This window comes from Chrysoperla carnea (genome assembly GCF_905475395.1).
Source record: "Chrysoperla carnea chromosome X unlocalized genomic scaffold, inChrCarn1.1 SUPER_X_unloc_4, whole genome shotgun sequence".
NCBI classification, from domain to species: domain Eukaryota; kingdom Metazoa; phylum Arthropoda; class Insecta; order Neuroptera; family Chrysopidae; genus Chrysoperla; species Chrysoperla carnea.
The window spans coordinates 65,311-81,057 of NW_025408167.1; the positions used below are offsets into that span (position 1 = coordinate 65,311).

Genomic DNA, 15,747 nt, shown 5'->3' on the forward strand with positions numbered 1-15,747 from the left:
AACGGCTCTCTTTTTAAGAGAGCCATCAAATTTTTTAAATAAGAGTAAATTATTTTTATATATACAAAAAAATAAAATAAACAATTATTAATATCATATTTAATATAAAATTTTATATATTAATAGCTTGAATATATCTATTATTAGTATATCAATATTATTAATTTTAAATATAATAAAGGATATCGCGGAATATATATCGTAAATCAGTGTAATGCAAATGCATTACATTACCTTTATTATTTTCATTTTACATTTACTACTTGTTTATGTACGCTTATAATTATTAGAAAAATATTTTTAATAATTTTAAAAAATAAATGAAATAATAAAAATTTAATAATAAATTATTTATTGAAAGTATAAAAAATGGTATAGCAAAATCTTTATTTTCTTTGATTAAGGCGAAATGTTTTATTAGTTATAAATTCGATAATCTCCTATCGATACTTGTTACTCTTAACTTGTATATATAAAAAATATAATAGTATATTAATTTATAATAAAATTTTTTCAAAAATTCAATAAGTTATTGTAAAATAAAATAGATAATATACAAATTATAATTTATTATTGCAGATATATTACAATAAAAAAAAAAAAAATAAATAAAAATATTTGGTAATGTATGTTATAAACAAAATAATTTGTTGTAAACAAATTATATAATATGTTATATTTATTAACAAATTTATTTACTCTTATATAAATAAAATTAGTGGCTTCCCAAAAAGGAAAGCCTGTTTAAATTTATCGGATGTATTAAATATTCTTTAATAAATTTACTAAATATTTTAAGTAAATTATTATATTTTCTTAACCTCCAAAACCATACAAAGTACGACCTTGTCGTTTTAATGCATATACAACATCCATAGCTGTAACTGTTTTACGTTTTGCGTGTTCAGTATATGTAACAGCATCCCGAATAACATTTTCAAGGAATACTTTAAGTACACCACGTGTTTCTTCATAAATTAAACCAGAGATACGTTTTACTCCACCTCGTCGTGCTAAACGACGAATTGCAGGTTTTGTAATACCTTGGATATTATCACGCAAAACTTTTCTATGACGTTTTGCACCCCCTTTTCCAAGACCCTTTCCACCTTTTCCTCTGCCAGTCATTTTAATAAAAAATTATTTACAATATTTTAACGAACGGATAACACGTGTGTTAACCTCACAAGTATTGTAATGTATGTGAGCGCCGGTACAATTGTGCCTTTTTATATAAAGCATTAAAGATTTTTTAAGCCACGCCTATACAATTTGATTAGTCCATACTCTGATAGCTATCCAATAGGATATGACAACAAAAATTTTGAAATTTCATATAAATATAAATACAACACATTTATTTCGCATTTAAACATTTGACTTTGTAGTATCAAATTGTCGAATATAATTTTAAAAATTGTGTGTTTTTTTGTAAAAACATTATTATTTGAAAATGGCTAGAACCAAGCAAACTGCACGTAAATCAACTGGTGGTAAAGCACCAAGAAAACAATTAGCAACGAAAGCTGCACGTAAAAGTGCACCAGCAACTGGTGGAGTAAAAAAACCACACAGATATCGTCCTGGTACAGTAGCTTTACGAGAAATTCGTCGTTATCAAAAAAGTACTGAATTGTTAATTCGTAAATTACCATTCCAACGTTTAGTACGTGAAATTGCACAAGATTTTAAAACCGATTTACGTTTCCAAAGTTCAGCTGTTATGGCATTACAAGAAGCTAGTGAAGCCTATTTAGTAGGTTTATTTGAAGATACCAATTTATGCGCAATTCATGCAAAGCGTGTTACAATTATGCCTAAGGATATACAATTGGCAAGACGTATTCGTGGAGAACGTGCATAAGCGTTTTAAATGACAATTTAAAAAAAAAAAAAACAAATAAGAAATATTTTCGGTCCTATATATAGGACCAACATATATTATTAAATAAGAGTATATTATTTTTATTAAAAAATATATATATATATATATATATATAAATTATTGAAATAAAATTAAACATTATTAAAATTTTGTTATAATTATAAGCGATTGCTATTTCTAAAAATAAATAAATTTCATAAAATTTATATTATTTTATATTCATTTGAAATATTAAAAAAACTTCTCGCTTTAAAGTAACCATGATATGAGTTATAAATGCAATAAAATTTTATACAAAAAATAATATTTATTTGTTGACGAATAATATAAAAGGTTTACATTTCTAAATAACATATATTTATATATGGTGTGTAAAAAAAAAGAAAAGAAGAAAAATAATTTATATTTTTAATATAAAAAGGCAACCGCACACAGTGTTCCCAAGCGGTCACCCATCCAAGTACTGACTGTGCCCAATGTTGCTTAACTTCGGTGATCGGACGAGAACCGGTGTTTTCAACGTGGTATGGCTGTTGCCAGTAATAAATGAAAATTTTTACAAATATATATTTTTCATAAATATCATTAATATTAAAGTATATTATTAAAATTTTCAATGAAGTAATCAATTTAAATATATACTTATTTATTATACCATATATTTTAAATAAAAATGCAACCGCACACAGTATTCTCAAGTGGCCACCCATCCGTGGTACTGACTGTGGCAAATGTTTCTTAACTATTATTTTATAAAATATTTATACAAAAAATAATTTACTCTTATCAAATATTAATTTGTGGCCTGTATTAAGGCCTATGTTATTTTCATTTTTTAGCAAAAATAATGAAATATTTCAATATATTATTAAAGTAACAGATCATTTCTTTTTTGGTGCTGCTTTTTTAATTTTTGTAGGAGATGATTTGGCAACAGAAGCTTTCTTAGCTTTTGGTGCTTTCGGTTTACGAGCAGGGCTACTTTTGGCAGCGGATTTTGTACTTTTTGCTGGTTTTGCTTTAACTGGTGCTTTTTTTGATGCCGCTGATGATTTTGCAGTAACTTTTTTAGCAGCAGTTGATGATGATGGAGTCGCTTTTTTTGCTTTAGGCTTTTTGGCTGCCAATGATGTAGTTGTGGCTTTCTTTTCTTTTGGTGCCCGTTTACTTTTAGCACTCTTTGCTGAACCTTTTGCTCCACTTTCTTTTTTGGATACTTTTGATTTAGCTGAAGAATTAGATGAAGCGGAAGCAGCCAATTTGAATGAACCAGATGCACCTTTACCTTTAGTTTGTACCAAGGCTCCCTCAGTTACAGCAGCTTTTAAATATTTTTTAATAAATGGTGAAATTTTATCAGAATCCACTTTATAATTTGCAGCTAAATATTTTTTAATTGCTTGTAATGATGAACCACCACGTTCTTTTAAATTTTTAATTGCGTTAACAACCATTTCTGATGTACGTGGATGTGTTGGTTTTGAATGTTGTTTTGTACGTTTAGCACCAGAAGCTGTTGCTTTTTTTGTTGGTGTTGTAGAAGCAGCAGTAACCGCAGTTGCTGCAACAGCTGTAGAATTTTCTTCGGCCATATTTTTTTACTTTATAAAAATAATGTATTTATTATAAATATTTAAATGATAAAATATAATAATTCTATCAAATAAAAAATAAAGGTTTTCAATTATATCATTATTCACAATAATATAAGTCCCTATGTAAGTCAAAGTACCATGTAGAAAACACATAAAAATTAAATAGTATTTCTAATTTACTGTCGTAGTAAACATGATTTATTTTTTCAATTTCTATAATATATAAAATAATAAATTATAAATTTAATAATAATATTTATTTTATAAATTAAAATATATTTAATTTTTTTATTAACAATTATTAATAAACATAGTTTAATATTAATTATTTCAATCATACAAAACAATAATATTTTTAAGGTAAACTTAAAAAGTATATATTTTTATTTTTTATTTAATATCGATTTATTATAAATTATTAGTATATAAATAATTAAAAAATTTAATATATAAATATATATATTATAGTATAAGATTTCATTTTTAGAAAAACTTTTTTTGTCAATAATGAAAACGTATTATTATGAAATGTGTTAATCGAACATTGACAAAATATATTTCATTAGAAAATACTTTTATTTATGCATTAATATCAATAATTAACTATTAAATTAATTTTTTCATAATTATATAAAGAAATTTTATACTGATATAAGTATTTATATATTATAATATTTATTTTAAATATAAAAAAATTTATGACAAAATATATTATTAGAGTATTTGTTGAGATTAATATAAGATTATTTTAAATAAGAATTAATTTATATAATTATTAAAATATTATTAATTTTATGTTATGTAATTTTAATAAAAATAAATAATAATAATAATAAATATACAAATTTTTTAACAATTTAAATTTTATATGATCTAAATAATTTTGTTAAGTACGATATGAGAAATCATTGTAAGCTTCGTTAAGAAACTTTGTAATATAAAATAATAATAATAATATTAAATATATAAATAAATAAAATAAATTTGATATATATTTTTAGTTCATTCTGTGTATAAATCAAAGGATACCGAATAATTGGTAACGGATGCGATATATTATAGTATCGAGTATTAAAACATAATATATAAATTTATCTTGTTATTCAAATTTTTTGTTACTTAACTTATGTATTTAGAAAATTTATAATATTATTTATATAATTGACATAAAATCTTATAAATTGAAATTTTATTAATATGTATCAAAAGAAGAGAGTAACGTATTGATATAATATCAAAGGATACTGATTATTTAAATAACGAATACGTCATATATTGTTTGTGTAACGAAGTTCACTTGGCCATCTAGTTTAAAATAACATTTTCAATAGAAAGTTTATATGCTTTGTTTTTTTTTTTTTCTTTAATTATTAAAAAAATAAATTGAAATTTAATTCAATCAAATTTTATAATAATTTTAAAAAAATTTTTCCTTTTAAAAAATATTTTGTGATGTTGTGATAATATGTATTAATACAAGTGCATCCTGATACTTTTATCTCTAGTAAAGGTATGAGTATCATGAACAGTTTTGTTATCTAATGATATTATTTTGATAATATTTTGTGTATATTCTTATAATATTTTGTCTAAATATCATCATAATACAATATTATTTTGATAATATTTTATGAATATTCTTATAATATGTTACCTAAATGTCATCATAATATGATGAATTATTTCCATAATAACATATAAAAAAAGAAAAAAAAAAAAAGAATCATTAATTTATAATTATTTAAATTGATTCTTTAAAAAAATATTATAATATATTATTTATAAAAATAATTTTTACTCTTATTTTAAATAAATTTGTGGCCTTTTATTAAAAGGCCTATGATCGATGTATTATTATTATAAAAATTAATGCAATGTTTTTAATTTATGCTTTCTTTTCAGTTTTCTTTGGTAATAACACTGCTTGAATGTTTGGTAATACACCACCTTGAGCAATTGTTACACCAGATAATAATTTATTTAATTCTTCATCATTACGAATTGCCAATTGTAAATGACGTGGAATGATACGTGTTTTTTTGTTATCACGGGCAGCATTACCAGCTAACTCGAGAACTTCTGCAGCCAAATATTCCATAACAGCAGCCAAATATACTGGGGCACCAGCACCTACTCGTTCAGCATAATTTCCTTTTCGTAATAATCTGTGAATTCTTCCAACAGGAAATTGTAATCCTGCTCGGCTTGATCTTGACTTTGCCTTTCCCTTTACTTTACCACCTTTACCTCGTCCAGACATAGCGAATAAATTTATTTAATTAATATTTTTTTTTGTAAATATAATCACACAGATGTGTACGTTACGGGGATTGTAACATAAATGTTTAAAATGTTATTTGGGTATTTTAATTTATAATATTTATAAAATATAAAACTTTAAAAATAAACCAATCACCTTATAGTATTATTTTTAGCCAATCAGAGAGTAGTATTCATTTTTATTGTTATATCCATCTTCGCGTATATAATACGCTAGTTGTATACACGACACGCTCATACATATACTGACTGGTGTTCTGTAACTATCTGTGTATATTAATTGTTTGTAACAATGCCACCAAAAACAAGTGGAAAAGCAGCAAAAAAAGCTGGCAAAGCTCAAAAAAATATATCAAAGAGTGATAAGAAAAAGAAGAGGAAGCGCAAGGAATCATATGCAATTTACATTTACAAAGTATTAAAACAAGTGCATCCTGATACTGGTATCTCTAGTAAAGCTATGAGTATCATGAACAGTTTTGTTAATGATATTTTTGAACGTATTGCTGCTGAAGCATCACGTTTAGCACATTATAATAAACGTTCAACAATCACAAGTCGGGAAATTCAAACCGCAGTTCGATTATTATTACCTGGTGAATTGGCAAAGCACGCTGTTAGTGAAGGTACTAAAGCTGTTACAAAATATACAAGTTCAAAATAAATAAATCGAAAATATTATTTAATTGATAACATAAAAATACATCAACATATAAAAATGGCTCTCTTTTTAAGAGAGCCATCAAATTTTTTAAATAAGAGTAAATTATTTTTATATATACAAAAAAATAAAATAAACAATTATTAATATCATATTTAATATAAAATTTTATATATTAATAGCTTGAATATATCTATTATTAGTATATCAATATTATTAATTTTAAATATAATAAAGGATATCGCGGAATATATATCGTAAATCAATGTAATGCATTTGCATTACATTACCTTTATTATTTTCATTTTACATTTACTACTTGTTTATGTACGCTTATAATTATTAGAAAAATATTTTTAATAATTTTAAAAAATAAATGAAATAATAAAAATTTAATAATAAATTATTTATTGAAAGTATAAAAAATGGTATAGCAAAATCTTTATTTTCTTTGATTAAGGCGAAATGTTTTATTAGTTATAAATTCGATAATCTCCTATCGATACTTGTTACTCTTAACTTGTATATATAAAAAATATAATAGTATATTAATTTATAATAAAATTTTTTCAAAAATTCAATAAGTTATTGTAAAATAAAATAGATAATATACAAATTATAATTTATTATTGCAGATATATTACAATAAAAAAAAAAAAAATAAATAAAAATATTTGGTAATGTATGTTATAAACAAAATAATTTGTTGTAAACAAATTATATAATATGTTATATTTATTAACAAATTTATTTACTCTTATATAAATAAAATTAGTGGCTTCCCAAAAAGGAAAGCCTGTTTAAATTTATCGGATGTATTAAATATTCTTTAATAAATTTACTAAATATTTTAAGTAAATTATTATATTTTCTTAACCTCCAAAACCATACAAAGTACGACCTTGTCGTTTTAATGCATATACAACATCCATAGCTGTAACTGTTTTACGTTTTGCGTGTTCAGTATATGTAACAGCATCCCGAATAACATTTTCAAGGAATACTTTAAGTACACCACGTGTTTCTTCATAAATTAAACCAGAGATACGTTTTACTCCACCTCGTCGTGCTAAACGACGAATTGCAGGTTTTGTAATACCTTGGATATTATCACGCAAAACTTTTCTATGACGTTTTGCACCCCCTTTTCCAAGACCCTTTCCACCTTTTCCTCTGCCAGTCATTTTAATAAAAAATTATTTACAATATTTTAACGAACGGATAACACGTGTGTTAACCTCACAAGTATTGTAATGTATGTGAGCGCCGGTACAATTGTGCCTTTTTATATAAAGCATTAAAGATTTTTTAAGCCACGCCTATACAATTTGATTAGTCCATACTCTGATAGCTATCCAATAGGATATGACAACAAAAATTTTGAAATTTCATATAAATATAAATACAACACATTTATTTCGCATTTAAACATTTGACTTTGTAGTATCAAATTGTCGAATATAATTTTTAAAATTGTGTGTTTTTTTGTAAAAACATTATTATTTGAAAATGGCTAGAACCAAGCAAACTGCACGTAAATCAACTGGTGGTAAAGCACCAAGAAAACAATTAGCAACGAAAGCTGCACGTAAAAGTGCACCAGCAACTGGTGGAGTAAAAAAACCACACAGATATCGTCCTGGTACAGTAGCTTTACGAGAAATTCGTCGTTATCAAAAAAGTACTGAATTGTTAATTCGTAAATTACCATTCCAACGTTTAGTACGTGAAATTGCACAAGATTTTAAAACCGATTTACGTTTCCAAAGTTCAGCTGTTATGGCATTACAAGAAGCTAGTGAAGCCTATTTAGTAGGTTTATTTGAAGATACCAATTTATGCGCAATTCATGCAAAGCGTGTTACAATTATGCCTAAGGATATACAATTGGCAAGACGTATTCGTGGAGAACGTGCATAAGCGTTTTAAATGACAATTTAAAAAAAAAAAAAACAAATAAGAAATATTTTCGGTCCTATATATAGGACCAACATATATTATTAAATAAGAGTATATTATTTTTATTAAAAAATATATATATATATATATATATATAAATTATTGAAATAAAATTAAACATTATTAAAATTTTGTTATAATTATAAGCGATTGCTATTTCTAAAAATAAATAAATTTCATAAAATTTATATTATTTTATATTCATTTGAAATATTAAAAAAACTTCTCGCTTTAAAGTAACCATGATATGAGTTATAAATGCAATAAAATTTTATACAAAAAATAATATTTATTTGTTGACGAATAATATAAAAGGTTTACATTTCTAAATAACATATATTTATATATGGTGTGTAAAAAAAAAGAAAAGAAGAAAAATAATTTATATTTTTAATATAAAAAGGCAACCGCACACAGTGTTCCCAAGCGGTCACCCATCCAAGTACTGACTGTGCCCAATGTTGCTTAACTTCGGTGATCGGACGAGAACCGGTGTTTTCAACGTGGTATGGCTGTTGCCAGTAATAAATGAAAATTTTTACAAATATATATTTTTCATAAATATCATTAATATTAAAGTATATTATTAAAATTTTCAATGAAGTAATCAATTTAAATATATACTTATTTATTATACCATATATTTTAAATAAAAATGCAACCGCACACAGTATTCTCAAGTGGCCACCCATCCGTGGTACTGACTGTGGCAAATGTTTCTTAACTATTATTTTATAAAATATTTATACAAAAAATAATTTACTCTTATCAAATATTAATTTGTGGCCTGTATTAAGGCCTATGTTATTTTCATTTTTTAGCAAAAATAATGAAATATTTCAATATATTATTAAAGTAACAGATCATTTCTTTTTTGGTGCTGCTTTTTTAATTTTTGTAGGAGATGATTTGGCAACAGAAGCTTTCTTAGCTTTTGGTGCTTTCGGTTTACGAGCAGGGCTACTTTTGGCAGCGGATTTTGTACTTTTTGCTGGTTTTGCTTTAACTGGTGCTTTTTTTGATGCCGCTGATGATTTTGCAGTAACTTTTTTAGCAGCAGTTGATGATGATGGAGTCGCTTTTTTTGCTTTAGGCTTTTTGGCTGCCAATGATGTAGTTGTGGCTTTCTTTTCTTTTGGTGCCCGTTTACTTTTAGCACTCTTTGCTGAACCTTTTGCTCCACTTTCTTTTTTGGATACTTTTGATTTAGCTGAAGAATTAGATGAAGCGGAAGCAGCCAATTTGAATGAACCAGATGCTCCTTTACCTTTAGTTTGTACCAAGGCTCCCTCAGTTACAGCAGCTTTTAAATATTTTTTAATAAATGGTGAAATTTTATCAGAATCCACTTTATAATTTGCAGCTAAATATTTTTTAATTGCTTGTAATGATGAACCACCACGTTCTTTTAAATTTTTAATTGCGTTAACAACCATTTCTGATGTACGTGGATGTGTTGGTTTTGAATGTTGTTTTGTACGTTTAGCACCAGAAGCTGTTGCTTTTTTTGTTGGTGTTGTAGAAGCAGCAGTAACCGCAGTTGCTGCAACAGCTGTAGAATTTTCTTCGGCCATATTTTTTTACTTTATAAAAATAATGTATTTATTATAAATATTTAAATGATAAAATATAATAATTCTATCAAATAAAAAATAAAGGTTTTCAATTATATCATTATTCACAATAATATAAGTCCCTATGTAAGTCAAAGTACCATGTAGAAAACACATAAAAATTAAATAGTATTTCTAATTTACTGTCGTAGTAAACATGATTTATTTTTTCAATTTCTATAATATATAAAATAATAAATTATAAATTTAATAATAATATTTATTTTATAAATTAAAATATATTTAATTTTTTTATTAACAATTATTAATAAACATAGTTTAATATTAATTATTTCAATCATACAAAACAATAATATTTTTAAGGTAAACTTAAAAAGTATATATTTTTATTTTTTATTTAATATCGATTTATTATAAATTATTAGTATATAAATAATTAAAAAATTTAATATATAAATATATATATTATAGTATAAGATTTCATTTTTAGAAAAACTTTTTTTGTCAATAATGAAAACGTATTATTATGAAATGTGTTAATCGAACATTGACAAAATATATTTCATTAGAAAATACTTTTATTTATGCATTAATATCAATAATTAACTATTAAATTAATTTTTTCATAATTATATAAAGAAATTTTATACTGATATAAGTATTTATATATTATAATATTTATTTTAAATATAAAAAAATTTATGACAAAATATATTATTAGAGTATTTGTTGAGATTAATATAAGATTATTTTAAATAAGAATTAATTTATATAATTATTAAAATATTATTAATTTTATGTTATGTAATTTTAATAAAAATAAATAATAATAATAATAAATATACAAATTTTTTAACAATTTAAATTTTATATGATCTAAATAATTTTGTTAAGTACGATATGAGAAATCATTGTAAGCTTCGTTAAGAAACTTTGTAATATAAAATAATAATAATAATATTAAATATATAAATAAATAAAATAAATTTGATATATATTTTTAGTTCATTCTGTGTATAAATCAAAGGATACCGAATAATTGGTAACGGATGCGATATATTATAGTATCGAGTATTAAAACATAATATATAAATTTATCTTGTTATTCAAATTTTTTGTTACTTAACTTATGTATTTAGAAAATTTATAATATTATTTATATAATTGACATAAAATCTTATAAATTGAAATTTTATTAATATGTATCAAAAGAAGAGAGTAACGTATTGATATAATATCAAAGGATACTGATTATTTAAATAACGAATACGTCATATATTGTTTGTGTAACGAAGTTCACTTGGCCATCTAGTTTAAAATAACATTTTCAATAGAAAGTTTATATGCTTTGTTTTTTTTTTTTTTTTTATTATTAAAAAAATAAATTGAAATTTAATTCAATCAAATTTTATAATAATTTTAAAAAAATTTTTCCTTTTAAAAAATATTTTGTGATGTTGTGATAATATGTATTAATACAAGTGCATCCTGATACTTTTATCTCTAGTAAAGGTATGAGTATCATGAACAGTTTTGTTATCTAATGATATTATTTTGATAATATTTTGTGTATATTCTTATAATATTTTGTCTAAATATCATCATAATACAATATTATTTTGATAATATTTTATGAATATTCTTATAATATGTTACCTAAATGTCATCATAATATGATGAATTATTTCCATAATAACATATAAAAAAAGAAAAAAAAAAAAAGAATCATTAATTTATAATTATTTAAATTGATTCTTTAAAAAAATATTATAATATATTATTTATAAAAATAATTTTTACTCTTATTTTAAATAAATTTGTGGCCTTTTATTAAAAGGCCTATGATCGATGTATTATTATTATAAAAATTAATGCAATGTTTTTAATTTATGCTTTCTTTTCAGTTTTCTTTGGTAATAACACTGCTTGAATGTTTGGTAATACACCACCTTGAGCAATTGTTACACCAGATAATAATTTATTTAATTCTTCATCATTACGAATTGCCAATTGTAAATGACGTGGAATGATACGTGTTTTTTTGTTATCACGGGCAGCATTACCAGCTAACTCGAGAACTTCTGCAGCCAAATATTCCATAACAGCAGCCAAATATACTGGGGCACCAGCACCTACTCGTTCAGCATAATTTCCTTTTCGTAATAATCTGTGAATTCTTCCAACAGGAAATTGTAATCCTGCTCGGCTTGATCTTGACTTTGCCTTTCCCTTTACTTTACCACCTTTACCTCGTCCAGACATAGCGAATAAATTTATTTAATTAATATTTTTTTTTGTAAATATAATCACACAGATGTGTACGTTACGGGGATTGTAACATAAATGTTTAAAATGTTATTTGGGTATTTTAATTTATAATATTTATAAAATATAAAACTTTAAAAATAAACCAATCACCTTATAGTATTATTTTTAGCCAATCAGAGAGTAGTATTCATTTTTATTGTTATATCCATCTTCGCGTATATAATACGCTAGTTGTATACACGACACGCTCATACATATACTGACTGGTGTTCTGTAACTATCTGTGTATATTAATTGTTTGTAACAATGCCACCAAAAACAAGTGGAAAAGCAGCAAAAAAAGCTGGCAAAGCTCAAAAAAATATATCAAAGAGTGATAAGAAAAAGAAGAGGAAGCGCAAGGAATCATATGCAATTTACATTTACAAAGTATTAAAACAAGTGCATCCTGATACTGGTATCTCTAGTAAAGCTATGAGTATCATGAACAGTTTTGTTAATGATATTTTTGAACGTATTGCTGCTGAAGCATCACGTTTAGCACATTATAATAAACGTTCAACAATCACAAGTCGGGAAATTCAAACCGCAGTTCGATTATTATTACCTGGTGAATTGGCAAAGCACGCTGTTAGTGAAGGTACTAAAGCTGTTACAAAATATACAAGTTCAAAATAAATAAATCGAAAATATTATTTAATTGATAACATAAAAATACATCAACATATAAAAACGGCTCTCTTTTTAAGAGAGCCATCAAATTTTTTAAATAAGAGTAAATTATTTTTATATATACAAAAAAATAAAATAAACAATTATTAATATCATATTTAATATAAAATTTTATATATTAATAGCTTGAATATATCTATTATTAGTATATCAATATTATTAATTTTAAATATAATAAAGGATATCGCGGAATATATATCGTAAATCAATGTAATGCATTTGCATTACATTACCTTTATTATTTTCATTTTACATTTACTACTTGTTTATGTACGCTTATAATTATTAGAAAAATATTTTTAATAATTTTAAAAAATAAATGAAATAATAAAAATTTAATAATAAATTATTTATTGAAAGTATAAAAAATGGTATAGCAAAATCTTTATTTTCTTTGATTAAGGCGAAATGTTTTATTAGTTATAAATTCGATAATCTCCTATCGATACTTGTTACTCTTAACTTGTATATATAAAAAATATAATAGTATATTAATTTATAATAAAATTTTTTCAAAAATTCAATAAGTTATTGTAAAATAAAATAGATAATATACAAATTATAATTTATTATTGCAGATATATTACAATAAAAAAAAAAAAAATAAATAAAAATATTTGGTAATGTATGTTATAAACAAAATAATTTGTTGTAAACAAATTATATAATATGTTATATTTATTAACAAATTTATTTACTCTTATATAAATAAAATTAGTGGCTTCCCAAAAAGGAAAGCCTGTTTAAATTTATCGGATGTATTAAATATTCTTTAATAAATTTACTAAATATTTTAAGTAAATTATTATATTTTCTTAACCTCCAAAACCATACAAAGTACGACCTTGTCGTTTTAATGCATATACAACATCCATAGCTGTAACTGTTTTACGTTTTGCGTGTTCAGTATATGTAACAGCATCCCGAATAACATTTTCAAGGAATACTTTAAGTACACCACGTGTTTCTTCATAAATTAAACCAGAGATACGTTTTACTCCACCTCGTCGTGCTAAACGACGAATTGCAGGTTTTGTAATACCTTGGATATTATCACGCAAAACTTTTCTATGACGTTTTGCACCCCCTTTTCCAAGACCCTTTCCACCTTTTCCTCTGCCAGTCATTTTAATAAAAAATTATTTACAATATTTTAACGAACGGATAACACGTGTGTTAACCTCACAAGTATTGTAATGTATGTGAGCGCCGGTACAATTGTGCCTTTTTATATAAAGCATTAAAGATTTTTTAAGCCACGCCTATACAATTTGATTAGTCCATACTCTGATAGCTATCCAATAGGATATGACAACAAAAATTTTGAAATTTCATATAAATATAAATACAACACATTTATTTCGCATTTAAACATTTGACTTTGTAGTATCAAATTGTCGAATATAATTTTTAAAATTGTGTGTTTTTTTGTAAAAACATTATTATTTGAAAATGGCTAGAACCAAGCAAACTGCACGTAAATCAACTGGTGGTAAAGCACCAAGAAAACAATTAGCAACGAAAGCTGCACGTAAAAGTGCACCAGCAACTGGTGGAGTAAAAAAACCACACAGATATCGTCCTGGTACAGTAGCTTTACGAGAAATTCGTCGTTATCAAAAAAGTACTGAATTGTTAATTCGTAAATTACCATTCCAACGTTTAGTACGTGAAATTGCACAAGATTTTAAAACCGATTTACGTTTCCAAAGTTCAGCTGTTATGGCATTACAAGAAGCTAGTGAAGCCTATTTAGTAGGTTTATTTGAAGATACCAATTTATGCGCAATTCATGCAAAGCGTGTTACAATTATGCCTAAGGATATACAATTGGCAAGACGTATTCGTGGAGAACGTGCATAAGCGTTTTAAATGACAATTTAAAAAAAAAAAAAACAAATAAGAAATATTTTCGGTCCTATATATAGGACCAACATATATTATTAAATAAGAGTATATTATTTTTATTAAAAAATATATATATATATATATATATATAAATTATTGAAATAAAATTAAACATTATTAAAATTTTGTTATAATTATAAGCGATTGCTATTTCTAAAAATAAATAAATTTCATAAAATTTATATTATTTTATATTCATTTGAAATATTAAAAAAACTTCTCGCTTTAAAGTAACCATGATATGAGTTATAAATGCAATAAAATTTTATACAAAAAATAATATTTATTTGTTGACGAATAATATAAAAGGTTTACATTTCTAAATAACATATATTTATATATGGTGTGTAAAAAAAAAGAAAAGAAGAAAAATAATTTATATTTTTAATATAAAAAGGCAACCGCACACAGTGTTCCCAAGCGGTCACCCATCCAAGTACTGACTGTGCCCAATGTTGCTTAACTTCGGTGATCGGACGAGAACCGGTGTTTTCAACGTGGTATGGGCTGTTGCCAGTAATAAATGAAAATTTTTACAAATATATATTTTTCATAAATATCATTAATATTAAAGTATATTATTAAAATTTTCAATGAAGTAATCAATTTAAATATATACTTATTTATTATACCATATATTTTAAATAAAAATGCAACCGCACACAGTATTCTCAAGTGGCCACCCATCCGTGGTACTGACTGTGGCAAATGTTTCTTAACTATTATTTTATAAAATATTTATACAAAAAATAATTTACTCTTATCAAATATTAATTTGTGGCCTGTATTAAGGCCTATGTTATTTTCATTTTTTAGCAAAAATAATGAAATATTTCAATATATTATTAAAGTAACAGATCATTTCTTTTTTGGTGCTGCTTTTTT

At 24.1% G+C, this 15,747-nt stretch overlaps 3 non-coding genes across 3 annotated transcripts; all 3 read right to left on the reverse strand.

Moving 5' to 3' along the window:
* Window positions 1-2,304: 2,304 nt before the first annotated feature.
* LOC123304310 lies at window positions 2,305-2,423 on the reverse strand. The gene has a single exon (XR_006536341.1). It is a non-coding gene; the product is annotated as a 5S ribosomal RNA (ribosomal RNA).
* A 6,358-nt stretch (window positions 2,424-8,781) lies between these two features.
* On the reverse strand, window positions 8,782-8,900 carry LOC123304311. The gene has a single exon (XR_006536342.1). It is a non-coding gene; the product is annotated as a 5S ribosomal RNA (ribosomal RNA).
* A 6,357-nt stretch (window positions 8,901-15,257) lies between these two features.
* LOC123304325 lies at window positions 15,258-15,377 on the reverse strand. Its single transcript, XR_006536356.1, has one exon. It is a non-coding gene; the product is annotated as a 5S ribosomal RNA (ribosomal RNA).
* Between the last annotated feature and the right edge of the window lie 370 nt (window positions 15,378-15,747).